At 39.5% G+C, this 27695-nt stretch overlaps 1 protein-coding gene across 4 annotated transcripts in view; it reads left to right on the top strand.

The window, feature by feature from the left end:
• MRTFA (myocardin related transcription factor A) overlaps positions 1–27695 on the top strand; it is a 107165-nt gene that overhangs the window by 38508 nt on the left and 40962 nt on the right. The gene's annotated exons all lie outside the window — the stretch shown is intronic.

Below are 27695 nucleotides of genomic sequence, written 5' to 3'. Positions count from 1 at the left end.
GTGGGTGGCTTGTTTGGCTGGTGACATCTGGACCACTGAAGAAGCGCAAACGGTGGTATGTTATAGGGCTAGCACAGGCAGTTATGGGGAAGCACAAGCGCACAGATTTCTGGCCTCATTAGATCAGCGCTCCAGTGCCTAAAGGGAAGAACCTGGCTTTGTGGCTTTTTTAGGCTTGTCTTGCTAATACACAGCACAGCCCAGAGACCTTGAGGCAGAATGGAGCATAGCAGGGATGCTCGGTTGTTGAGATGCTTCTCTAGCCGCTGGCTTCCCTTTGCACTAATGACAAGAAGGGAACTGGAGGAGAGTAGCAGCAAAAAAGGTGTCCTCTGTGGTATTAGGTGGGCAAAAAGATCCTGGGGTTCCCTGGAAGCATGACAGTTGTCTACAGAGCACTGTCTGTATAAAGGAGGTTATAAACCACTAATAAGAGAAAGATATGTAAAAGTGTGGTACTCTTTCTGTTTGTAGGGGTAGACTTTTACTTCAGTTAAAAAAAAAAGTGTAGGCAACTTCCCTGGTGGCGCAGTGGTTAAGAATCCGCCTGCCAATGCAGGGGACACGGGTTCGAGCCCCGATCTGGGAAGATCCCACATGCCGCGGAGCAGCTAATCCCATGTGCCACAACTACTGAGCCTGTGAGCCACAACTACTGAGCCTGTGTGCTGCAACTACTGAAGCCTATGTACCTAGAGTCCATGCTCTGCAACAAGAGAAGCCACCGCAATAAGAAGCCCGCGCACCACAACAAAGAGTAACCCCCGCTGACTGCAACCCCCCCCGCAACTAGAGAAAGCCCACGCACAGCAACGAAGACCCAACGCAGCCAAAAAATTTAAAAAAAATGTGTAGACTGTACTAGAAATTATTCTGTTTGGTCTGAAGTATCACTGCCTGGTTTCATTGCAAAAGGAAATTTAGGGAGGACAGTTTAAATAAAATAATTTTGGCCTTTAAGCTCTGGGGTCCCAGGGAAGACAGTTTCTTTTTGTGTTGTACAAAGTCGTTTATAAAAAATAAACATTTTATTTATTTTTATTTCTGTTTAAAAATATATATATATATTTTTTGGCTGCATCAGGTCTTAGTGCAGCACTGAGCATCTTTCGTTGCGGTTCATGGGCTCTTCTTTGCAGTACACGGGCTTCTCTTTAGTTGTGGTGCACAGACAGGCTCATTAGTTGCTGTGCGAGGACCCTCTAGTTGTGGCGTATGGGCTCAATAGTTACGGCATACGGGCTTAGTTGCCCTGCGGCATGTGGGATCCTAGTTCCCTGTCCAGGGATCGAACCAGCATCCCCTGCACTGCAAGACGGATTCTCAACCACTGGACCATGAGGGAAGTCCCCAAAAATAAACATTTTTAAAAGGTGGCTAAAACATTTTTGAGTATGTGATTATAAGGAGGCAGCAGCCTTTTTTTTTTTTTCCTTGAGAAACGTATTAATTGGTGTGCCTCGTGCTCCTGAAGACTTGATTACTCAAAGGCACAGCCAGTTAGAAAACTCTTCTTCCATCTTGGTTTTTCTGTTTCAGAAAGTTCTGCTTGCAGTAAACGGTCAGTCTACAGTCTGGCCACTCTGCTTCCCAATTGTGTGCAGACTGCTTATCAGTGCTCTTCGTTGTTTCTGGTCTTTGCATGACTCAGGGTTAGCCAGAGTCCGCACGAAGGAATCCCAGGAGAGATTGTAACTGGCTCCCTTTTTTGGGTGATGGTTTTTATTTAATTTACTAGGTCTTGTAGCATAGGCACATGTTAACAGTTTGAGAAATCCGAAAGGAATGTGAGTTCCAAGCATGACATCTTTACAAGAAAATAGTTGTGAATTCATTAAATGTGAATTTAGTAATGTTAAACAGATCTTTTTTATACCTTTCTCCCCGTTTTCTACTCTGAGTAATTTTGTCCATTTAATGGGAGAGCATGGGCTGCCCTAAAAGTGGAAGACTATAATTAAACAATATTAAAAAGAACCATTTGCTGAACATTTTCTGTACATATGACATATTGATTATTGATTGTCTCATTAAATTCACCCTACAACCATATGAATTTGGTGATGTTACCACCATTTTCAGGTGGGATGAAAGCTCAGAGAGGTTAAGTAACTTACCCAAAGCCACATTGGTGGTGGGTAGTAAGAGCAAGAATTTGAACAAAGATCTTCCTGGTTCCAAGTGCAGAGCTCTCAGCCGCTATCACATTGCCTTTGTCCTGCTTCAGAGAGGTAGTAGATCTCGGGCAGAAGAAAAAGCAATCTGGTTCTCTTGCTTGCTTTGGTGGTTCATTTGTTTACTGTCTGTGTCTCCCTTCTTACCCAGCACCTAGCATGTGCATAATGCACACTCAATAAATATTTACTGAATGAACAAGTATGTACAATTAGCCATGGAAAATGGATGTGAACTGACATTTTTGTTTGTAAAATTTTTGTAAGTATATGCTATATTTGTAAATATAGTAAAGTACATCTCAGACTAATATTTATCAGGTTTATTCATATATAGATGTTTGAGAAAGAATAAAACATTTACAGTTCTATATGATTTCTGGAGATTATCAGCAAACAGACTGACCTCTCATTTCCCTTTTCCTAACCAGTCTCCCACGGCTGGTCTTGGTTCTCTTCATTTCACACTGCTGTCAAAGTGCCCTTTCTTTCTTCCTCTCTCTCCTCCGTTGCCCAAGAAATTGTTATTGTCACACCTTTTGCTTTTTAACATTTCTCTCCCTTTGGTTGGAATTCCTTTCTCCATCTTTTTGGTTTGACTTTTTAAAAAAAACTGTTCAGGACTTGGCTCAGGTGTCTTCTCTGACTCCTTTGAACCTTGTTAGGTCCCCTCTGTGTTCCCATCAGAGCACTTGTCATGCCGACGATTGTATAATTGGGTACACGTCTGTCCATTTCTTTGAACAGCCTGTATTGTAAGCTCCATGAAGGGAGTGACTTGAGTGTTTTATCTGTCTGCGTCACGGTGCCTGGCATATGGTAGGCAGACAGTGAATATGGAACGAAAAATAAAACAAAGGGTATAGCTTGCCCAGTCCCACCATACATCTTAGAGAACCATTCCATTTTAGAGATGGAGCCTGTCAGCTCTGGCCCCTTCCGTTTAGAGATGAGGGTGACGCCCTGCAGTCCTACAACTAAGTAATTAGCAGCGCAGCTGAAAAACAGGGCTCCTGAATTCCAGCCCAGTGTCCTTTCTTTCATCGTTTTTTGAAACAAGAATTTTTTTTTGCTTATTATAAAGGCAGTAGTTGTTTAATGTAGAAAATTTAGAAGATACAGATAAACAGAAGGGAGAAAGAAAATAAAAGCATACTATTCCTACCACCATCCTTCCACTCTCCTCTGTGCACACGTTTCTCTATGTGTTACATAATCGTGTGATGACAACAGCTTGCATTTACTGAATCTTATAGAATAGGCACTGTCCTCAGTGCTTTGCATGTATTACCTCATTTATTACAGCAACCCTATAGGATGAATACTTAGGAATGGAATTGCTGGGTCTTATGGTAAGTCTTTGTGTAAGCATTTGAGGAACTACCAGGCTGTTTTCCAAAGCGGTTGTGCCATTTTGTATTCCTACCAGCTACACAGGATGACTCTCCACAGAGTTTTCAGATAAATCTTTCTGCACCCCTGCAACATCTGACGACCCAAATCAGAAATCCCCAAAGCTCCCCAAAGCTTTGTTATCCCCACTTTTACAGATGAGGAAATGAAGGCATAGAGATGTTGAGTATCTCAAGGTCATACAGCTTGTAATTGGTAAAGAGAACCAAGATTTAAACCCAGGCAGTCTAGCTCTAGAGCTTATATTCTTAATTACTATTCCATTCTGCCTCTATGCATAATATTTTATAATCTGCTTTTTAAAAAAAATTGAGATAAATTTATATACAGTAATGGTCACCCTTTTTAGGGGTACAGTTCAATAAGTTTTGGTAAAAGGTAAACCACCACCACAACCAAGAGATAAAGACTATTTCTATCAAAAAGTTCCATTGTACCTCTTGGTAGGCAGTCTTCCTCCCTATTCCCAACTTCTGACAACCACTGATCTTATTTCTGCCCTTATAGTTTTGCTTTTTCTTGAATTTCATATAAATGTGTAATCATGTAGTGTGTAACCTTTTGTATTTGTCTTCTTTTACTTAGCATAGTGCTTTTCAGGTTCATACATATTGTTGTAGTTCGGAGTTTTTTTTAATTGCTGAGTAATATTTCATTGTATGGATGTATCACAAGTTGAAGGACATTTGTTTTTCTTCTAGTTTTTGGCAATTAAAGCTGCTGTGAATATTCACATACAACTATTTATGTGGTCATATGTTTTCATTTCTCTTTGTTTAAATACTCAGGAGTGGGATTACTGGGTTGTATGATAAGTATAAGTTTACCTTTATAAGAAATTTCCAGACTGTTTCCCAAAATAGCATTATCATTTTGCATTCTCCCCAGTAATGTCTGAAAGTCCCAGTTTCTCCACATCCTCACCAGCAAATTATCAGTAGTATTTGTATCCTGATATTAGCCAAATAATTCTCTTCACATAGTCTTGTTGGGAAAAGATGTTGCTTAAATTAAGGATTTCTGATATATATATTTTTTCTTTTTCCTTTCCCTTTTTCTTTCATTTCCTTTTATAAATATTTATTGAGCGTCTTACAATGCAAGGGGGTGGATGAGGATAAGTGACGCTACTCAGAGCCCCCTGATTGGCCCCTTGCGTAGGGGCCATGTAGGTGATGGTGAAGCGGTTGCTTCTTATACTTCACCTATTTTCCTACTGGAACAAATTGCTCAGCGTGGAGGTTTTTGCTTCTCTGCCTCTACCCTGTATCCCTTGCTCAGCTTTCAAGTGCTTAGGAACCTTGTGGGGAGAGGAATATGGTGGCGCATCTGGCACCAGCTGTGCTGCCAGCCTTTCACCACCACCTGCTTTAAGTGAAAATGCCAGTGAGTGTCATGGTGGCAGCTATTTGCATAATTAGCTGGGTAGGCTTTTCAGTTCAGTCTGTTAGTATAGTTGCCCTGATTGCCTACTCAGCAATTTGCATGATGTGACTGTGACATCTAAAGAGTAAGGTGAGTCGAGGCCGACAGGGTAAGAGTGTGAATCTCAGATTCTTGGTGGGCTGCCACTGTTGTCACAATACGTTGTCTCTGACACTGGCCAGCTTCTTAAGAGCCTTTATTTTCTTTCTAAATGAGCAAGTCAAGTATGTACTGAGCTATATCTTCTTTTAGAGATTTTATCAGCAAAATATTTTGCTAAGAAATATCTGTCTCTTCACTCATTTGTTCATTTATTGGGCACATTTGCTAATTAACCACTATGTTTGTGCTACCCTTCTTAGTGCTGTGATATGGCTTGTTTCAAAGTAAATTCTTCCTGAGTTTTTCTCTTAGTATCTTCCCCTCCTCCCGATTTGATATCTTTCATCTATAAATATTTTATAAACAAATGTCAAGTGAAATAAAATAGTGTAGTGTTATAGCTCCTTGTTTCACTTCGGTGCAGACTTTGCACAAGAAAGGAGGGAGGTAGAGGAGAGAAGAGGGAACCTGGTCATGTGATGCTGCCTGTCTGGCAGAAGCCTTTTGGTTCTGAGCAGAGAAACCAACTGTTTACTATTTTGGGTGAATGAGGTTGGTGGGTTGCTATGAGCATTTTCTCTAAGGGAACCCTCTTCTCTTCCAGCTCTGCGCATTGAAATCATCCCAATCCTGCTATTTGCCATTTGGGTAGAGGAGGGAGGTGTCTGCTTCGAGGCCCAGTGCTGACAGGAAGAAATGTTTTCCAGGAGACTTACTGATTCTGACCTTCTGCTTTTAATGCCACTGCTTTTAATGCCACACTTCCTAAGTAAACTTGGGATCTAGCTGTTCTTGCAACCCTTAGAGCTACAGAAATGAAGTGCCCACTTTAACTTAAAGAGCAGTGCTAATCAAATCTACAAATAATAAACGGCCTCTTTAAAGAGTGAGGGGAGGAGGATGAGTTTGTTGCAGCACTGGCCTTTGGAGTCCCACATCTCCCCCAGGCTGGAGGAGAAGACCAAGATTTATCAACCCACCTGCAGGATTCTGCCACTCTCATGGATTGTCCTGAAGCCGGGAAAGGACAGCTACTCAGCAGTGTGCCTGGCCCCTTATCACAGTTTACGGGAAGGTTGGCATATTTATCCCTGTGGGATTTGCATGCTTTTGTTTCCTCCTCTATCTACTGCTGTCTTTTATCCCCTCACTGTTTCTCTGTAGCCATCCAAGCTTTGACTTTGGATGGTTTCTTCTTTGGATGGTTTTTATTAAAGCTTATTGACCACTTAGCAGATAGATAACTGAGCAAGGACCTGTAGGGTCCTGTATTTCATGATCTGATGGGACAGTGTTTAGGATGTTTCACTTTCTTATTCCTTTTCTTCCACCCATGCAGAGCTCATATATCAAAACTAGATTATGGAAGAATGCAGAAAAATCTTTTCTTTGGTAAGATGGGATTTTCCCCCTGTATGTAGGTCGAAACACAGTGTTTTACCAATAAAACATACTCTGGCCATGGGTACTGTACAAATCAACAGGCAGCTATTGATGATGACTTCAGTTTCTTTTGGTAAGTACTGAAAGCAGATAGATAACCTCTAAGATCTCGTAACATTAAGATACCATAATTTAAAATAAAATAACACTTGGAAGGCTTTTTATTTGTATTTCATGTTAGTTTTGGTTAGGGTGAACAATTTGGACTGGCCTTACCGATCTTTTTAGTAATTGCAGAATTACATTAGAATTGCATCCAAGTGTATGGAAGATAGCAGGAAACTGTTTATTAGGTGAACATCCATAAGGGAGCTTTCCCTTGTGAACATCCCTGAAAGTTCTGAAAAAACTGCTGAAACTGCTGAAAAAAAATTCATTCATAAGGGTTATGGGTTATGAAAAAAGGGAGGATAGTGACTTTATCCAAGTTCTATCAAATGTGAATGGAAAAGAATTATCAACATTTCCCCCCCCTCCTAGCTTGGAAATCCTCTATTATCCATTATCAGAATTTAAATACAATCTATTATCGGTTACATAGATGATGCTTTTCTAAAAACTTGGATATTTCTTTTGAATTTTTGAGATCTCTTTGGGACTTTACTGACATTTGACAGGATGACCTGAGCATGTGGAATCAGCAATGAATGAGTTCATTGAAGAGGGGATGAGCGTTTATCAGTGCCCAGTTTGCAAAGAGATTACTTTAAAAAACTGGTTGAGAGGCAGTTGATTTTTCTTTGAATATCTAGAAGTGCTCTGGACTAATGTCAAAGAAGCACCATGGCAACATTGGAGGGAAGGTTGTTTGAGAGGCAGAGAGACAATGTGACTCCGGACTTAAGACTTTGGGCTGCTACTGTTGACTTTCTGTATTCCAGAGGACTATAGTGTTCTAGATTCCCAGTCTGATCATTAAGAATATCTTTGTTTTAAGTGCAGGAGTGTATAGGAAATAGAAATACAGACTTCTTGTCATAAGTAGGGTCACAATGGTAATTTTAGACAACTGTCCTAAACAATTGACTGTATGTTTTTCTGGTTTTATACTGTGCTTAGAACCTTGTACTTAGAATTCTATATGTCTTCTGGATCTTGAGAGGACTCACTTTATATTTTCTACAAATATATAATACACATTGTTTTTTAAAAATAATTATTTTGTAAACTGCACAAAATAGATTGTGCATTAGATGTAAAAGATGCCTGATGTTACTCCTTTTGAGGTGAAGCGGGTGTCTGAAGGATAAAGATAGTTCTTCCTTTAAATACACAAAGAAGCTCAGTGGAAATAACTTCCTAGTCTTGTGTTTTATTATTATAGATAAATCCCTAATAATATTTTCTCTTCTTTCATAGTTTTAATTCTGTCTTTTCTTTTTCCTAATTAAAAAAAAAGATTCTAAAAGCTGGCACATGTTTTTAGAGATAATTGTTTATAGGAAGCCATGTGTAATACTTTTCTTATTGTTTTAGTTGACAATTGGAAATGCCTAGAAGGATAGAGACCAGACTTTTTAATTTACCTTTTATGGCATTAAGACCTGTGGTTTTCTTTATTAATAGACTTTGGCAAGGATCCGATGTGCATTTTTTGGGAGGAGTGAGCTTGAAAGATTGATCAGCCTTGAAATGGATGTTTTGTGGTTTAATACAACCATCTGGTGCAGTATTACCCAGTACTACAGCTGTCTTGCCCACGATGGTAGCCACTAGACACACATAGCTATGGAGACTTGAAATGTAGCTAGAGTGACTGAGAAAATGAATTTTATATTTTATTTAATTTTAATTAAATTTAAATAGCATATGTGGCAAGTGGCTACCATATTGGATAGCACAGTTCTAGACCCTTCACATTCTGACCTTAGCCAGCCTTTCCATCTATCTTCCACCACTCCCTTTAATGCTCCAGCTAAACTGGAGTGTATTGGTTATGTTCTTAGCCTTATACTATTTCCTAGGCCAGGTCTTGGCTCATGTTATTCATCTTTAGTTTTTGAAGTCCTTCAAAGGTGGTGTTATATATATGGTGTTGCTCCAGTGAAGCTTATCTAATCCTTTCTGTACTCGAATAATTTATTATCTGCAAACTCTTAAAGCAGTTATAATACTGTCTTTGATTACAGTGACTTTGTTTTACATTTCTTATCTTCTCCATTATATTTATAAATTCCTTGAGGGGGGCTTGTATAGTTTTTATGGTTGTATGTGTGTGATAGGCTTAACCTTTTCTCTTTTTTTCCCTGCAAAATGCTAGCAAAGTACATTTATACATAGTAGGTGGTCAATATGCATTAGCTGAGTCTATTGAGGTTACCGTGCACTAGAGGGCGGTATCATGCCCATAAGCAAAATGCAGTGTTTGTTCCAACGTGACAGATATATTTTGAGCATTCTGTCTTAATTCAGTTTTATTCAATCTCATATTAATAATTATAGCCTTCATAGTGAACTCACATCTTTTAATTGTCAGTGATATTGATAAATAACCTTTTCACATAATTGTCTTGAATTCGATTCAGAATATGATTTTGGACCCAGAGATTGGTGAGATTCTTACTAGTACATCTGAGAAACACTGGCCAAGGCATTAGGTGCCAGAGACTACTTCCTTGAGGGCAGAAGCCTTTTTGTGGTAGGCAGCTAGGACTCGGTACTGAGCTGATAGTCAAGAACCTGAAGTTCTTGGTTTGATCTTGCCAGTGGGGACCTTGGCTAAGTGGCTCTAACCTTGGCAAACCAGTTTCTTTCGTTGTACAGTGGGTATAATGTCTGCCGTCCTAACTCATAAGACCATACGTGTGAAAGTAGCTTTGTAAAGTATTATATAAATATATTGGGTTATTTTCCTTCTCAATTCCTACCTTTTACCAAGACATGTACCTAGCAAGTGATTGATTTATGACATTTATTTTTCACATTTTAGGTAAAGAATTTACTCTGTTAAAGGTTGCGGAGAGATATATTGATACAATTACTCCCACCTAGGCTGCACACACTGAGAAGTGATTATAGTCACAATAGTTTGGTTAAAATATATCCTGTCCTTTGCTGTTATGCAGCCTTAAAATAAACTGTATGTGTTGTGTGTCTCTGTGTGTGTGTGTGTATAAACTGCATATACATATAGTTTAAATTCTTTCTTAGTCTCCTCTCTAGTGGATTTATTTTTGTATATCTTCTACCCTGCTTAATACTAACTTCAAATATTCAGAAAGAGCCAACTGTTGTGAGGTTTTTTTTAAACTCATTATAGAAAACCAGGTTTTGGAAATATGCATTAGGAGATTTTCTTGCAAGGTTTGTGGGTTAGAAAAGAAGCGATCCATTCTAGAAGGAGGGTAGTATAGTGGTTGTTTTTTGCTGAGAACAGCCATCAGTCTGGAGCCATCTCTAGTAAATCATTAGCTGTATCAAATAAAATGTTCAGCTGAAGTTCATGCAATCTCACAGTTACTAAACACTCTTGCCAAAGAGAATTGCAGTCATAATATCTGCAGTTGAATCACTTCCTGTTCAGGCTTGCAGGTGGGGAAACTGTCTGAAACTTCAGTCCTGTAAGATTAGTTATAAAGAAAATGCCTTGGTGGGAGAGGCCTTGATGATATTAAATGACAGCCTAGCAAGTGTGCGGGTGGAGAAGGTACCCCAGGATCCTGGGACTAACCAGACTTTAAGGCATAGATCAGGATATGCAAGCCCACTCCCATGGGGCCATCTGACTAAAGCTCGTCTAGGGCGTTCAGATATGTGCTGAACACACTCGGGCACTGGGCCAGGCAGATGGCACATTCCTGTACCGACCTTCGGAGGCCTGCCAGGTTACAGAGCTAGCATTGGAGGCGTGGCTCTGCTCTGGCATGAACAGCCTGCATTTCATCTAGTGTTTGGTCCTCCCCAGTTGAAGGGATGCCTTGGGATCGGTTTGGTCTCTGAGTCCACTTAAGGGTTGGCACCTATTCTCATTCCCCTTGCCCCTACCCCATCTTGGAGTTGATTTTTATTGTCCGCACAGCTCCAGAACTGACTCACATCCTCTAAGTGATTCCTCCAGACTGGGGATGACCCAAGGTTAGCGTTTGAGACGCCACAACTCCCCTCCCGCCTCTCCCCCAGCCTGTTGTCATTGACCCACATTTTTAGGTTTGACTAACCTTCCGTCTGAGAATAGGTGGTGGCTGCAAGTTAGGCTGCAGCCACCTGTCCCTTTATTTGCTTCAGTGCGTCCCTTTAGCTGTGTAAATTTGGGTGAGATGCACTGCTTGGGCTTCACTTTGCCCACCCCGTCCCCTGCTTTCCTGCTGCCCTTTTGATTTTTTTTAATCTGATACTGAGCCTCTCCTCCCCCCACTTACACACCAATGGAGTCTCCTATGCTATTTCTGTCAGTTCAATGATCCCCAGCTGTTGCTGTAGTTCTGGCTGTTTTCATGCTCCAGGGAGGCAGAAGAGCCAGAGGAAGAGGGGTCTTGCTTGTGTATCACACAAGTCTAATGCACTTTTCTGAAACAACTACAATGAGACTTCTTAGGGAGGAGTGTTATTACTGGGATGATTTGAAGATGCAAGAGAAAGGAAACTATAAGCTAGTATCCGGGATATTTTAAAAATAAGCATTCTGCTGAAAGGTGTAGCACCCTCTGCATCACTCAAAATTATGCTAGAAAGATGTGGTATGTGATAACTGGGTAATTGGTTGATCACTTTGCATTCTACTTCCGTTTTAGCTTTGGAGCTGGACTGTCCACTCTGAGCCATGGTGTGTGTTGAAGGAGCCAAACGTCTAAATAAAAAGGAGGCTTCAGGCTTCCCTGGTGGTGCAGTGGTTGAGAGTCCGCCTGCCGATGCAGGGGACACGGGTTCGTGCCCCGGTCCGGGAAGATCCCACATGCCGTGGAGCGGCTGGGCCCGTGAGCCATGGCCGCTGAGCCTGTGCTTCCGGAGCCTGTGCTCCGCAACGGGAGAGGCCACAACAGTGAGAGGCCTGTGTACGGGGAAAAAAAAAAAAAAAGGAGGCTTCTATGATGAGAAAACACACAGAAATCATTCCTGAAGTGGCCAGAAAAGGCACTGATTTCAGTTCTGCCTTTAACTTAATGCAGGTTTGTTTTGTAAAATTTTGTGTAAAGCCTGCAGTATTGAAATGTTCCACTTGCAAATTTGACCACGCAAACTTCAAGAAATACAGAGTTGCAGCTCCCTGACAACATGCCTGCCCTTATACTTAACTTACACGTTTACTTTTGAGATGTCTTTATTAAACCTGGGGGGATGGGGCGTGGGAAAATCGTACAGTAGTTAAATGGGCTACAGTATTATAATAGACTGGCTTTTCCTTTATGGATTTGGTCTTGAGAATTTTAACCCTTCCAGCAGTTTTAGCTGATAGGCTTGTAGCTTTCACACCTCATATATTAAATGAACTTTAATTTTATGGATCTCATTCTTATACAGAAAAGAAAAATTTTGCTGTAGCCTCTACCAAAATTTATTTTTAAATATTCTTTTAATTTTTTTGTGAAAAATAGATAAAATTTTATATTACCTAGGATTTAAGGGTTGAGAAATTATTACCATTTTTTCTTTAAATATCATGGAGAAGTTTACACATAAACATTAGAATTTTCAGATTGTGTGTGTGTGTGTGTGTGTGTGTTTTAACCCGTTTTACCAAATTTCTAATTTCTAATAACCTCTGCACCCTAATTCTTCCCCTAAAATTTTTTTTTCATTTAAAAATTATCTTAACCAGAATTTACCATTTTTTCCATCAAAATGTCAGTTACGTGAACTGTCATTAATTATACAAAAACTGAAAGTTAATTTCAAAAATGTCAAGAAGCCGGCTTCCCTGGTGGCACAGTGGTTGAGAGTCCGCCTGCCGATGCAGGGGACGCGGGTTCATGCCCTGGTCCGGGAAGATCCCACATGCCACAGAGCGGCTGGGCCTGTGAGCCATGGCCGCTGAGCCTGTGCGTCTGGAACCTGTGCTCTGCAACGGGAAAGGCCACAGCAGTGAGAGGCCCGCGTACCGCAAAAAAAAAAAAAAAAAAAAGTCAAGAAGCTAAGTTGGAAGTACTTTAATAGAAAAAAACTAACTTTCTGAGTATTTACAGAATTTATATGAGAATATAGGCCTCCCTTATTATTTCAGTCATGATTATCCTACCATGCTATATGTTTTCAAGTCGATATTATAAAGATATAGAAGGAATAAATACTCTAATATAGTTTTAAGGGAAAAAGTTTTTTGTCACTTCTGGCTTAACTACCCTGTTCCAAGTTTTGAGTCTATTCACCTGTCACCTGCCCTCAACAAAGTTGGGTGCAAAACGTCAGCACCAGTTATGCAGCAGGGAAGAGCAAATGAGATTCGAAGCTGCCCATGTTTTCTGGGTGAACGTGCAGAACTAACGTGGCAGGGAAAATGCTGTTCCTGGTGCCTTTAATGTTGGAAGGGTTTGTTCAGATGGCCCTGCCAGTCCAAAGGAAGCACATTCCCAATTTATCTCTACCCATTCAGACGTGTGGTGCAAGTACACGTTATCCTCAGATCTTCTGTGATAGGGTTGTTTTGAGGATTGCCTTAGAGATCCTCAGGGAAGAGACTGATGACGTTGAAGTGGCTGGCAGTTTGAGACATGTCTGCTGCAGTTAGAGAAGATTACTTCAAGGGGGGAAGTGATGAGCAACTACCCAAAATGAAATGGTGAGCCTCAGCTTTTTGAGGATGTGGGAGTTTGATTTATTTACTTATTTATGTATAATTATTAATATTTTTGCTATGACTCTGGCATTAAATATGATGTAATAGAAAAAGCACAGACTTTGGTATCAGGCCAACCTGTGTTTGAACTCTGGCTCTACCTCTTACTAGCTGTGCAAACAGTTACTTAACCTCTTTGAACCTCTTTTTCTTCATCTATAAAAGAGAGGCAATACATACCTTAAATAACTGTTGATATCATTGATAAATGAGTCACTGTAGTAGTGCATCCAACCCAGTGACTGCATAGTATAGGAAATAAGCATATTCGATTCTTCATTTCTTATATCTTAGTTTCCTTCTCAAGACAAGCCTTTTCTTACTTTGGTGCCTTTGCACTTGCTATTTCTGCTGCCTGGAGCACTCTTTCTCCAAATCTTTTCATGGTTTATCATGCTGTTTAGGTTTCTGCGTAAGAGTCATCTGTCTCCTCAGAAGGACCTTCCCTGTGAACTTGGTCTAAAATTGACCACCCACCGTCACTCTCTTTTCTCTTATTCCACTGTGTTTTTCTTCACACAATGTACCACCAGAAGTTATATGTAACTTATTTATTGTTTTTCACACTAGGACATATACTGTGTGAGGGCCGGGACATCAATCTGTCCATTTTACTGCTATATCACCTAGCACAATGCCTAGCATATAATAGGTGCATGATAACCATTAGTTTGATTAATTAATGAATGAATCAACCCAGAACCTCCCTAGTACCAGGGAAGAACCCCTGGCAGATTGCAGAAAGGAAGTTGTACCAGGAAGCAGGTACTCTCTGCCTATTCGAGAGCCAAATGGGAAGTGGGCCTGTGGAGTTCTCTGGTATCCTTCCAGACTGCCTCCTGGGAGGAGCCCCTTTGAATGACCTTTACATGTGACCACTGTTATCTATAGTCTCTATGTCTTTTGGAATTTGAATAGAGGGGGCCTTTTCAATTCTAGAGTTCTGAAATGCCATAAACTATTCACTGAAATCACCTGGACTTTCCCCTGATTGGTAAACATACAGATAATTTTTTCCAGCCACATCATGCAGATAATATAGTGTCATTTTTAAACATTCACAACTGGTGTGTTTTATGAAAGAAAAGAAGCACAACATATGATAGTGGTTAAGGGCTCAGGTTCTCGATTGAAATGGAGCTGGGTTCCCATTTCTGTTCTACCCTTTACTTACCCTATGTATGACCTTGGGCAAGTTGCTTAATTTCTCTAACGCTCAATTTCCTCATCTACAAATAGTATAATAATAACAACTTTGGGACTTCCCTGGTGGCACAGTGGTTAAGAATCCACTTGCCATTGCAGGGGACACGGGTTCAAGCCCTGGTCCAGGAAGAGCCCACATGCCGCGGAGCAACTAAGCCCGTGTGCCACAACTACTGAGCCTGCGCTCTAGAGCCCGTGAGCCACAACTACTGAAGCCCGCGTGCCTAGAGCCCGTGCTCCACAACAAGAGAAGCCACTGCAATGAAGAGTAGCCCCCGCTTGCCGCAACTAGAGGAAGCCCGCGCGCAGCAACAAATACCCCAACGCAGCCAAAAATAAAAAAAATAATAATAATAACAACTTCCATATAGCTTTGTTTTAAGAATTAAATAAGATGATACATGCATGTTTTCACTGTTTTATAAGTATTGTTACACAATACAGAGCCCCTTTATTTTGCATATTTTAGTAGTTCAGATTGGATTTTCATAAGCTTATCATTTGTAAATTACCAGGTTTACCAGCCCAGGAAAATACCTCATCTCTGCATGTATCCCTGCCAGTATTCAGATTAAATAGAAGCTATTTATCATTTTTAGTATTATTTCTGATTTCTAAAGCAGATCATTTGAGAGATAATTTAACTCATGTTTACACACTATATACAGAGATGAAAGAGAAATTTATGGGATTGTGAAAGGGTTGAATGAGCATATTGATAAAATAATCAAATTTGACATCTCACAGATGATTTTGGTATGTGTGATTTTAAAAAGAATTAGGATCCCTGTCTTCAAGTCTTTGAAACATTACATTATTGTTTATTATATTTGTTTATGCCACAAATCATTTTATAATTTAAATTTATTAGAAGACCATTATTATTTGTTCTTCATAATTAATCATTTATAGGAATTAGTAATTTCTTTCTGTCCAACACATGGTAGCACTTCAGTTGGAAAAACTTGACCTTTGGGACTTCCCTGGTAGCACAGTGGTTAAGAATCTGCCTGCCAATGCAGGGGACACAGGTTTGATCCCTGGTCTGGGAGGATCCCACATGCCGCAGAGCAACTAAGCCCGTGCACCACAACTACTGAGCCTGCACTCTAAAGCCCGCGAGCCACAACTACTGAGCCTGTGCACCACAACTACTGAGGCCGGCACACCTAGAGCCCGTGCTCTGCAACAAGAGAAGGCACCACAGTGAGAAGCCCGCGCACTGCAACGAACAGTAACTCGCACTCACTGCAACTAGAGGAAGCCCGCGTGCAGCAATGAAGACCCAATGCAGCCAAAAATAAATAAATAAATTTATTAAAAAGAAAAAAAAAGAAAAACCTGATCCTTGATGTGTTTTAGTAATTGATTCATATATCTTTCTGAAAGAGAGTCAAATCCATGGGTTTTTAAAATTTTTTGTTTTGGAATAATTTTAGACTTACAAAACAGTTGCACAGATAGTTCAGAGAGTTCTCATACATCATTCACCGATTGTCCCTAATGTTAGCATCTTACATACCTTTGGTACATTTGTCAAAACTAAAAGATTAACATTGGTCACACTACTAAGTAAACTCCAAACTTTATTTAGATTTCATTTGTTTTTCCACTGATGTCCTTTTTCTGTTCCAAGATCCAATCTAGGATATCACAGTGCATTTAGCCATATGCCTTTTAGATGGTGGATCAGTAGGATCCCTCTCTGAATCAACTTTCCTTCTCTCACCTCTACTTCCTTCTTTTTGTCTTAACTCTGGATCTGACTTTTAGCAGATCCTTCGTTCTCTGGCAACAGATAAATGGACCTTTCTGGGTACCCCCCCTTTTTTTGAAGTATTTATTTATTTATTTGGCTGCACCTGGTCTTAGTTGCGGCACTCGGGGTCTTCATTGCCACGCACTGGCTCTTCGTTGTGGCGTGTGGGATCTAGTTCCCTGACCAGGCATCTAACCCAGGCCCCCTGCATTGGGAGCACAGAGTCTTAACCACTGGACCACCAGGGAAGTCCCCTTTCTGGGTCCTTTAACCACTGTTTTGGTATTGACAGCTCAGAATTTCAGGAGCATGCTTTGAACACTCCCTGTATATTTAATTTTATTAATGAATGGGTACTGATTCTTCTGCCTTTCTCTGCGTCTTGCTCTTTATACATACCAGGTTGTCTAGCGTCTGGGAACAGAGCGTGCTTCTTCACTGACTGCATGTTCCAGAACTGCCTTCTAAAAGGAAGCAGTTCTCCTCTCTACCTCTCCCCTCCCCTCTCCCTCTTCCCCCTGCCCCATAACTTGGGACATGATTTTCAATAAGGAGGTTTTTTATATAAGGCCCTTTTGCTCTGCAGAGTAGAGCGTCTCATGGAGGTATGGTACCAGGTTACAGTTCTAGCAGTTCTTGCTCCTGTCCTGGAGAAAAGCTGTCTCATGTAAAGACCTCTAGTGAAACATTTATAGTCTGTGTTACGGTTTTACAAGGCACTTTTCACATACATTAGGTTTGTTTGAGCTTCAAAGAGTAGGGGTTATTTTTCCAAATTGTATTATGGTGAGAAAGTCAAGGCTAAAAGACGTTAAGTGACTTGATTAGGTAGCAGCAGAGCCAGGCCTGGAACCTGTGTCTTCCCATTCTTTCTCTCATGTTTTTGGTCTGCCCTTAAAGGTCAGTTCTCTAAGTGTATTGCATTCACTTGGAACTTATAAAATATTCATATAACCAACTCAATATGCAATGCTTGCCCCTCTCCCTGGAGTCATAGTTAAGTTGATAGTAAATGCTTTCTGGTTAAGAGTAGGACTAATTATAGAATACACTGGGCCTTTAAAATGCTATTGTTTATATTAAAAGCATAGGCCAGAAATTCATTTTTAGTGCTGTGTACGCTGTGCTAACCCATTCTGGCTGGTTTCCCAAGTTGATGGAAGAAAATTAATCATGAAAAGGACTAGAGAAATTTAGAATTTAGAGAGCTTGAGAAATTATATATAAGGAACAGAAGAAAAAGAATTCCAGGGATGCTGTAGGACAGGGTAGGAATGAGAACCAGGAAGCAGGAAGAGCAGTGGAGGGGAGTAAGGGAGCACAGAGGCATCTCTCCCCCCCCTCTTTGACATCTTTCTAGTCTCTCTCAGGAAGGGCTTATGAGAGATTACAGTAAACAGGGGCCCAGAGGAGTATTCTTTTTGGGAATGAGATCAGAAAATTACTCGAAACATTAGTTCAAGCTAATCATGGGGCTAAAATATTTTTAAGGGCCAATTTATATGTTCACTTGTCCTACCCCACATAGAAAGGACCTTGTTTCTCTTTCTCTGTGACTTCCAGCATTGGGTAGTATCACCTTTGTATTCCTATAGCACCTAAAAAATACATAACTATTTGAATTTATATTTTTAAGAAACCAACACATCTTTTTATTATTTATGCATAGTGTGTAGCACACATAAGACCAAATGACTTGAGTTTGGCAGAGACCCTTAGTAGTGTGTGCTAGCTAAAGTTGCATTTTTCTGTGACTTTTTAAGTAAAAAATCTATATTACAGACATCAATATCTTTCTTATAGCATTGTAATTATCCGTTTTGAGTCCCTTTTTTTGCATTAGACTTAAGAATTCCTTGAGCATGAGAACCATGTCTTATTCACATATCTATTTCTAGCGCCCGGCCCTGGCTTTGAGAGTACAAAAGATGTTTGAATGCATGAATTGAATCATGGGAACCATCAAACCACTTAGTTGGGATGTGGTGTCTGAGTAATGTTTTCTTTGAAAATACTCTTCACTCTTATAAGTCCTTATATGATGGTTGTTTCCCTCAAACAACCACTGAAGGCAGCGACTCTGTCTGGTCACTACTATATCCCCACAGCAAGCTCAGTGGCTGGCACATGCAGTAGACCCTCATATTTCTTGAGTGAATGCCAAGGAAAGTTTTGACAGGAACTGAGGAATAACTGAATAAGGCATGAATATGAGGTGCATAGGTGTGCTGACCAACTAGTATGTGAACCCTCAAGCAACTAAGCAGATATGTGTAAAGTGACTAAATGAAACTGTGTCTTAACTTACTTATTTTAATACAGCTTATCCTGACGTCTCTGTTTCTCAAGGATTGTTAGTATCTTAAATAATTAACTCTATAATAGTGAAGAGAATAAAAAAATCATCTAAAAAAATAGTGAAGAGGAAATGTGGAAGGTTAGTTATCACAGAATATTAAGGGAGGAGTAACTGTGAATTCCAGGGTCTGACCTCTCTCATATCCTTTATTCTTTCTTGTAAAACATTGATCACAACTTGTACTTATTTATATGTGATTTGATGTCAGTTTCCCCACTGGACTGAAAGCTTTATGTGAGCAGAGACCATAGGTGTATCCAGTACTAGTATGAACCCTAACGTATCTGTTAGATGAGTGAATGAGAGGATGCATGGAGGAGAACTCTTTGCTCATCCCGACTCCCAATCCCTATTTTCGTGGTGATGCTGTAAAGTAGCCCAGGCAGCAGAAAGGAGAAATACCTTCCTCTGGGGGTACCTTCACCTACTTTTAAAAAATAAATAATTAATTTGAAAATTGAGATATAATTGACATAAACACCCTTCACCTACTTTTATTCATATACTCTAATAATGAAATGAGTGGGTGTACAGAGAATAGTCTTTGGTTCTAAGTGATAGGTGATGTGGTTTTACAATTTGGGTGATTTTGCAGTTTATAGGATAAACTGAAGTATAAAAATACACCAATAACATAGGTGTAATTCACTGCTACAAAGATGAATATTCTAATTATGAGCATGCTAAGCTTCACATAAGGCTAAAACCCACATTGTTCCTTCTTTTCCCAGTAAAACACATTCTCCAGTTTGAAGCTAGAGGTGGTGCTGCCTATTGCTGAATTGTATCTGCTTATTTCTTCTGGGATTGGTACCTGAAGGTTAATGAGGAGGAAAAATGTACCAATTATTATGAGATCAGGCTTTGGGATTTATAGAAAGAACAGAATTTGGAGTAAGAATATACTATGTGAAATTAGTTTTAACAATTAATATTTATTAAATAAGTGTGCTAGGCTGTGTTTAAAAGAGAACTTAGAAGATGATGCATCATATCAAGTGCATTAGATTTAGATAGAAAAGTCATGGAAGTGAGCCTAGAGATACCAGATTTTATCTGTTTATTAAGTTGTTCTTTAGCCATTTTTTTCCCCTTGACATTTAAACCTTCAGTAGTAGACGACAAATAATTTTTCTGGAGGAAGTGTGTTAGAAAATGAAAGTCCTCTCCTGTTACAAACTTTTAAACAAATTTAAAACAAAATTTTTAACTTAAAAAGATTCAGCCATTGTTCAGTACACACCAAAGGATGATATGCTTTAAAAGCAGTTAATTGGGGGCATCAAAAGAAAGGTGAATTAAATCTGCGCAGTACTAGTTACTCAGCATGATTTATAATTGGCAACATGAACATGGATGGAACATGTTGAATTTTCCAGTGTAAAGTGAATTTAAGTTAGGCCAAAGTAGCATTAAATGGGGCAGCAGTTGTTAACCTGACACTACATTAGAATCATCTGGCAAGCTTTTGAAAAACCCTGATGTCCAGGCCCCACTCCAGACCAACTGAAGACATTCTCAGATGATTTTATTTGGGAAGTAAAGGTTGAGAATCACTAGAATGGGGGAAAGAATACAAGGATAAGAATACAGAAAATTTGGTTCCAGTCCTGGCTTCTGTTTTCTAGTATTTTGTTGAGAATTTTTGTGTCTGTGTTCATAAGGGACATTGGTCTGTAGTTTTGTTGTGATGTCTTTCTCTGGCTTTGGTATCAGAGTAATGCTAGCCTCATAGAGTGAGTTGGGAAGTGTTCCCTTCTCTGTTTTCTGGAAGAGTTTGTGAAGGATTATTATTAATTCTTCTCTTAAATGTTTGGTAAAATTTACCAGTGAAGCCATCTGAGCCTTGGTTTTTCTTTTCTCCTCAAAAAAAAAGGAAAATCTCTTTACTTTTTATAGGTCTCACTGGATATTCTGTTTTTTCTTGAGTCGGTTTCAGTAATTTGTGCCTTTCTAGGAATTTGTCCACTTCATCTAAGTTATCTAGTTTGTTGGCATATAGTTCTTCATAGTGTTCCCTTTTAACTTTCTTACTTACTGTAGTTGGTGGTAATACCTCCTTTTACATTGCTGAGTTTTGCGTCTGTTTTATGTCTCTTTTCTTGGTCATTCTAACTAAAGATTTGTTAGTTTTGTTGATATTTTTAAACAAAAACTTTTGGTTCCATTGGTTTTCTCTGTTTTTCTGTTTTCTGCATAATTCCTTTCTGCTTTAACTTTCTTTCTTCTACTTACCTTGGGTTTAGTTTGCACTTCTTTTTCTAGCTTCTTAAGGTGAAGGCTTTATAGTATGTATTTGAGATCTTTCTTCTTTTCTGATATAGGCATTTAAATCTATGAATTTCCCTCTAAGCACTACTTTAGATATATCCCATAAATTTTGATATATTGTTCAGTTCAAAATACTTTCTAGGGCTTCCCTGGTGGCGCAGTGGTTGAGAGTCCGCCTGCCGATGCAGGGGACACGGGTTCGTGCCCCGGTCTGGGAGGATCCCACATGCCGCGGAGCGGCTGGGCCCGTGAGCCACAGCCGCTGGGCCTGCGTGTCCGGAGCCTGTGCTCTGCAATGGGAGAGGCCACAAAAGTGAGAGGCCCGCGTACCGCAAAAAAAAAAACAACAAAACTTTCTAATTTCCCTATTATTTTTCCTTTGAGCCATTGGCTACTTAAGAGTGTGTTGTTTAATTTCTACATAATTATGAATTTCCCACATTTTCTTCTGTTGTTGGTTTCTAATTTAATTTCATTGTAGTCAAAGAATGTACTTTGTATGATTTAAATCCATTTAAACTCACTAAGACTGGTTTTATGGCCTAGTATATGACCTGTCCTAGAGACTGTTCCATGTGTGCTTGAGAAGAATATGTATTCTGCAGTTGTTGGGTGGAGTGTATTCAAGTTTTCTATATTCTTGTTGATTTTCTGCATATTTGTTCATTATCAAGAGTGAGGTAGATTATAATTCATGAGGAGATAAATCAAAAGATTCCTTATTCTAAATCATTTAAGTAACTATCATGAAATTGAATTAAAACAAAATGGAGAAATCTTCTAGTATTTTTTAAAAATTATGTATGTATGTATGTATGTATGTATGTGTGTATGTGTGTATTTATGTATTTATTTATTTATTGGCTGCGCCGGGTCTTAGTTGCAGCATGTGGGATCTTTGTTGCCGCTTGTGGACTTAGTTGCGGCATGCGGACTCTTAGTTGCCACATGCATGTGGGATCTAGTTCCCCGACCAGGGATCGAACCCAGGCCCCCCTGCAGTGGGAGCGTGGAGTCTTACCCACTGGACCACCAAGGAAGTCCCGAAATCTTCTAGTATTAGTTGTACCTTAGGAATGCCAGAAGTGACATCTAATTTATTTTGTAGTATATTCCACCTTTTTATTTTAGTATCTTAGTATGAGGGTCACTTTTAATTCTCATGAAAACTCATGCTTTCAAACTTAACTCCAACCAGGCCAGTCTTTCAACTGATCATTTCTGGGTAGTAATTTCCTCCTCTGAAGTATGAGAACCTCCATAACTTAGGGTCAGATATCTTAGCGGGAGTGGGGGTGGGGAGAGAAAAGATTTTTGAGAAGGCTTGTTTGCCTTTTGCTCTCCTCAAGCATGTAAACCTCACTGAGTTTTTGATACAGCACTTTTTGGACTAGCATATAATTTCTAGTCAAGGAGCATTTCCCTTATTTGTCAACAAGTTTATTTTGGAGCCTTTTTGTAACATAAATAGTCTGAAGAGCTGTGATCAAAATCATTGTCATTTGATTAGGTTTAATTTAAAGTTTCATATCCAAATTTAAAGAACTGAGAAAAAGATTCATCAGTGTTTCGAATAGAGCTGAGTTAATGGAATGTTCCTGCAGTCAGAATCTTTGTTGAAGAGGTCTTCATCCTGAGCAAAGGACAATGCAGAGGGAGTGTTTTTGTTCTTTCCCAGTCATTCCCATACTAACCCTTTCCTCTTCTTTTTTACTTCCCTCATAACTTATACTTTGCCTCCCTATTCTAGAAGCCATGGTGAAGTCAATAATGGGTAAATATGAATAAGGTAGGAGCAACCTACTGAGCTGCACATCTCCCTTTTCAGTAAAATCCAGAACTACTGACCAGTGGAAGCCATAGGGCTGGACTTGAGAACACAGCACTTATTTTTGCTTTTTCTTTCCAGACCCAGTTGACCCAATTGTTTGATGTGTTCATTTCTTGGGTATTATCCCTTGAATACCATCAGTATACCTCCATGGTCGTACAGGGCAGAAATATGTGAAGTTCCTTCCCTGGCTTTGATTTCCCAAGTAGCCAGTTATTCAAATAGCAGTTGATCACCTGTGTTTGAAACAAATGGAAAACTTGATTATTTTCATGGGGAATGGAGAACCTAGGTTTCCCCACTTTACGGTTTGTTTCTTTTTATTCCAGTCCTTTTCTGGCAGGCAACTCAGTTGATTCACCATGCATCAGCTTTAAAGACATCTGTTCATCTATATATAGGCTGCTTGCACAGACCCATTTAGAAACAGATGATATATTAAATTTGTGGAATTCAATAACAGTGAAGGTATAAAGATGCATGCTTGTACACTAATAGATATTTTTGTTTAGTTTTTATTGACTTGGGGAATGGAGAGGAAATCTAAATGGTGATGTACAATAACATAATATGTAATACATAATATACATAATACATAATATGGTATTTACTGAAAGTCACTTATTAAATGATTTGTCCTAAAATGAATAATCCTCAAGGCCTGGAAACATAAAGCCATTTTATTTAGAGTGCTTAGAATTAAGAGGAATTAGATAGACTAAGGAAAGGGGAAATTCATATAAATATGCATTTCTTTGTAGCTGAAAGTCTTAGAAGAGGATTGTTGTATATATACAGAGCCAAACAGATACATTACGCCATAATTCTGAATTTACTGCTTAGGGCTTTTATTTTCTTCCTTATAAACATTGTTAGGGTTAGCAGGGGTTATGCAATGTATAAAATAATACATACCTACAATCAAGTTATAGCAATACCCAGAGTATACTGATACAGGGTTAATTCTATTATGTAAATGGGAAACTTGGTCAGATTTCAGATAAGCATAGAGTTTGGAGTTAACTGCTGAGAGGCACAAGATGGAATTTTCAGATAACTGAACTTTAATTTCATTTCGTTTTAGAGATGGAAAAGGTTTATTAGATGAACATTCCTCTTTGACCTAGAGCTGTTTAAAAAAAAAAACAAAACTCCAGAAAAAGCTCAAATCATAGAGTTAAATTTTTGCTTTCATGAAGGAAGAAGTTTTTCAGTCAGTAAGTTTGCATAATGGATCCCTTATGGCCCTATCTGTATATGGGTTTTTAGGAAGGCTGATGATTGATACTTCAAAATTATTCTTGGATAATAGAGTTTTCATTAGTTATTTTTTTTTGAAGTGTTCAGACTTACTGAATTGCATTAGGTTTCCCTGTTCTCTGAAATCAAATCAGTTTGTTATATTTAATCCTTTTCTAATAGCTCATCTTACACGGGGCCTTAGAAACACTCTAAAAGATGACAAATATATGCCCTTTTTTCCCCTCTTACTTCATCCTGCCTGGCTCTCCTCTTTCTTTCTTCCAAGGAGACATGTGGCACAGTATTAAGTACCTTCACTGTAGCGTCACAGCGACCTGGTGCGAATCCTAGTTCCAGCACTTTTGAGCCATCTGACCTAAGGCAAAAGTTTAAAGGTTTGATCCTTAGTTTTCTCATCTGTAAAATGGAGATAATAATTGTACTATTCCCACAGGGCTTCCCCCCCTTCAAAATTATTTAATTACAAGGCTGGATAACTGAAAAATAATTTTCCATTAAAAACAGTTTCAGAGCTAGAAAGTATCAATAACAGGTTATGACTCTAGGGCAGTGACATGATTAAATAGAAATGGCTTGAATCTTATGGATGCATTAATCTAGATTCGATGTTGGCTCAGAAATCTATTTACAAATGCAATTTCAAAATTAAAAAAAAAATAATCTGTCTTGTTTTGTTTTGTTTTCTTTCCGCGTCCATAAAATGAAGAGCTTTTCCTGATCACCAGTTTTTCATAAAACAGACAAGTAAATCTCGTGGCGCTAGCCAGAAAAGTTTACACCTTAGGAACTTCATAGCAAACTGGCCTCTTTCAATAGGCAGACAGCAACCCCTCATTTAAAATGAAGCTGTTCATCAATCGATGACATTCATAGCTTCATTAGTATTCATCAGCCTGCAGGATGCTGGTAGGATTGTCAGGTTTTAACCAAGTCATTTTCCAGCAAACATTCTCCCATATGTTTTGGAACTTTCCTTTGCATCTTAGCCTCTCCACATAACAGTTCGATTACACAGAAAGCCATTGTTCCAAGCACCACAGAGCAGCTCCCAAGTCCCAATGTAAAAAAGAGGGCTTTTTTTTTTTTTTTTTAATTAAACAAGTGAAAAGCATGTCAGTCACTTAACATAGGGCTGACACATAGCAACACTCAATGACTCCTATTATAATTTTATTTTATTATTACTACTGCTGTTGATCTGTAATTTATTCTGAAATCAAGTTATTAGATTAAATTTATTTTACTGAAACTGATCACCCAAACTTCTTTGACCCTGGCCTGAACCATCCATTTCCCTCATCCCCTTTGTCTTACCACAGAATGAACCCAGGTGATCATACTCCATGCCTGTTTATCTCAGCAGCACAGGCTTCCAAAAGACCCTGGAGAAGCAGAGAAGTAAGGGGCCCAGGTTCTGAAATCAGAATGCTTGAGTTCAAAACCTGTTGTAGCTCTTATTAGTAGATCACCTTAGGTAACCTACTTAATCTCTCTGGGCCTCATTTTCCTTACCTATAAAATAATAATACCTATTCTCTCCATAGGGAAGTTATGAAGATTAAGTGAGTTAAAACATGAAAGAATGTAGGACAGTATCTGGCACAGAGCACATGTTCTATAAATGTTAGCTATTAGTGTGGCCGTTGCTGCTTTTATATTTTATTCTGCAAGGCTGTCTTTATTTTTAACAATGTTAATTTGCAAATAATAATAATACCCTCCTGATTAGATTTCTCAGGCTGTATGTATCATCATTTAGAGATCCAGTTCAGTTTAAGAAACAATTGGGGGGCTTCCCTGGTGGCGCAGTGGTTGAGAGTCTGCCTGCCAATGCAGGGGATATGGGTTCGAGCCCTGGCCTGGGAGGATCCCACATGCCGCGGAGCGGCTGGGCCTGTGAGCCACAACTGCTGAGCCTGCGTGTCTGGAGCCTGTGCTCCACAGCAGGAGAGGCCACGACAGTGAGGGGCCCGGCACCGCATTGAAGAGTGGCCCCCGCTTGCCACAACTAGAGAAAGCCCTCGCACAGAAGCGAAGACCCGATACGGCCAAAAATAAATACATTAATTAATTAAAAAAAAATCCTGAAGACAGAACCCAGCAAATAAAACGTGCAAAGACTTACATGTTCTGTTTATTTTCTAGGAATAAAAAAAAAAAAAAAAGAAACAATTGGGAAATGCTTACTGTGTATTAAGTGCTCTTGGGGGGGTGGTTCATAGATTAGTAAGATATATTCCCTGCCCCCGCCCCCAGGAGTTTATAAACTGGTAGGAGAGAGAAGATTTATTCAGAGGGTAAGTATTACACAGGGCAAAATATCACTCTACTTTTTATAACAGATAAAAGGTAGCTCCCAGGAGGCCTGGAGTAAGTCTCAGTGCTGGGGAGGAGTGGGTTGGGAAGGTCAGGTGAAGAGTTGGGCATTTCCAGGAGAAGTGAATAAGGAGTTGGGAAAGTTCATGGTACTGGAGGAAGAGTGATTGGACAGTCTTGATTGGGGTGACTGAGAGTGGGCGAGACACAGTGCTGTCACCGCAACACGAGGAAACGCAGTAAACTTGATAAAATAGGAGCGTAAGGAGGTGGCAGAGTTGAAGTTGGCTCACAAGTTGCAGTATTAGTACTGGGGAACAGGATAGTGATACCTTTAAAGAGAAAAAGGATGGGAAGTAGATTAGGTTTTGGGGGGAAAAGATAGGTTTTGGACCTGCTGAATTTGAGATATAGTCAGGAGAGACTAGTTACGGTTCTGCAGTTTTTGGAGACCTTCTTAAAAACTGCTTTGTGGCTGGAAAAGGCAGACATTAGGGTAATATGGTTCCTAATAGATACAGGTCCCCCTCAGATGTGACTTGCAGGGACCTTATAATTGAAGACTTATCATATAAGGGAACTTCCCTTGACCCGTGAGATCCTCTTAACGCTCCTTTTCTGGACATTTTCTCAGTCTCTGAATGGAGGCTGTGCCTTTGTCATTCTGTATGGTGTGCAGTGGTAATACCCTTTAGGTTTCACTGGCATTTGAGATAGAGATAATTGGCTTTTTACTTAAAAAAAAAATTCCTATTAACTTGTTATATCAAGTGGTGTTGCCAGAGTAGAACTAGTAGACACACCCATCACCCTCCCTTAGTCCGGATGTGCTTTGAATCACCTAGCTTTGTTGTTTCATGTCAACAGAAAAAGGCTCTAAGTGAAGAGGAAGAGGCAGAGAAGAGTTATCTTAATGGCAAAATATTTTCTGGTCCACGGAAATCCATTGCTTGCTGAAAATAGATATAATTTTTAGATGCAAAAGAAAAGATTTTACAAATAACCAATACTTCCTGATCTATCACTCACTATACTTAGGGTGGTAAACTTTCGCTACCAGAAAGAAGGTGTAAAACATCTAGAAAGCTTTTTCTGCTGTGCGGTGGTCCTCATTATGTTTTCTTTGAGTTAAGAATTTGTGTTTTTTTCGTCTTGGAGGAGGACACAGTGTTGTAGAAGGTTTTGAGCAAGAGGCAAGACTTTGGTACTTTGTGGATTGTTATCACCCGGCAAGACCCTTTGCAACTTCCTCTCGCCGCCCACAGCAGAATACGGAAACCGTGCTGTATCAGGCCACTTCTGCAATTACAGTCACAATTAAAGGGGATACTTCTTTCACACTACACCCTTCTGTTTCGAGGCTT

Source organism: Mesoplodon mirus (genome assembly GCF_964341445.2).
Source record: "Mesoplodon mirus genome assembly, chromosome: 11".
NCBI lineage: Eukaryota > Metazoa > Chordata > Mammalia > Artiodactyla > Ziphiidae > Mesoplodon > Mesoplodon mirus.
Note: the sequence above shows the minus strand (reverse complement) of the source record. Positions and strands in the feature narration are given on the sequence as shown.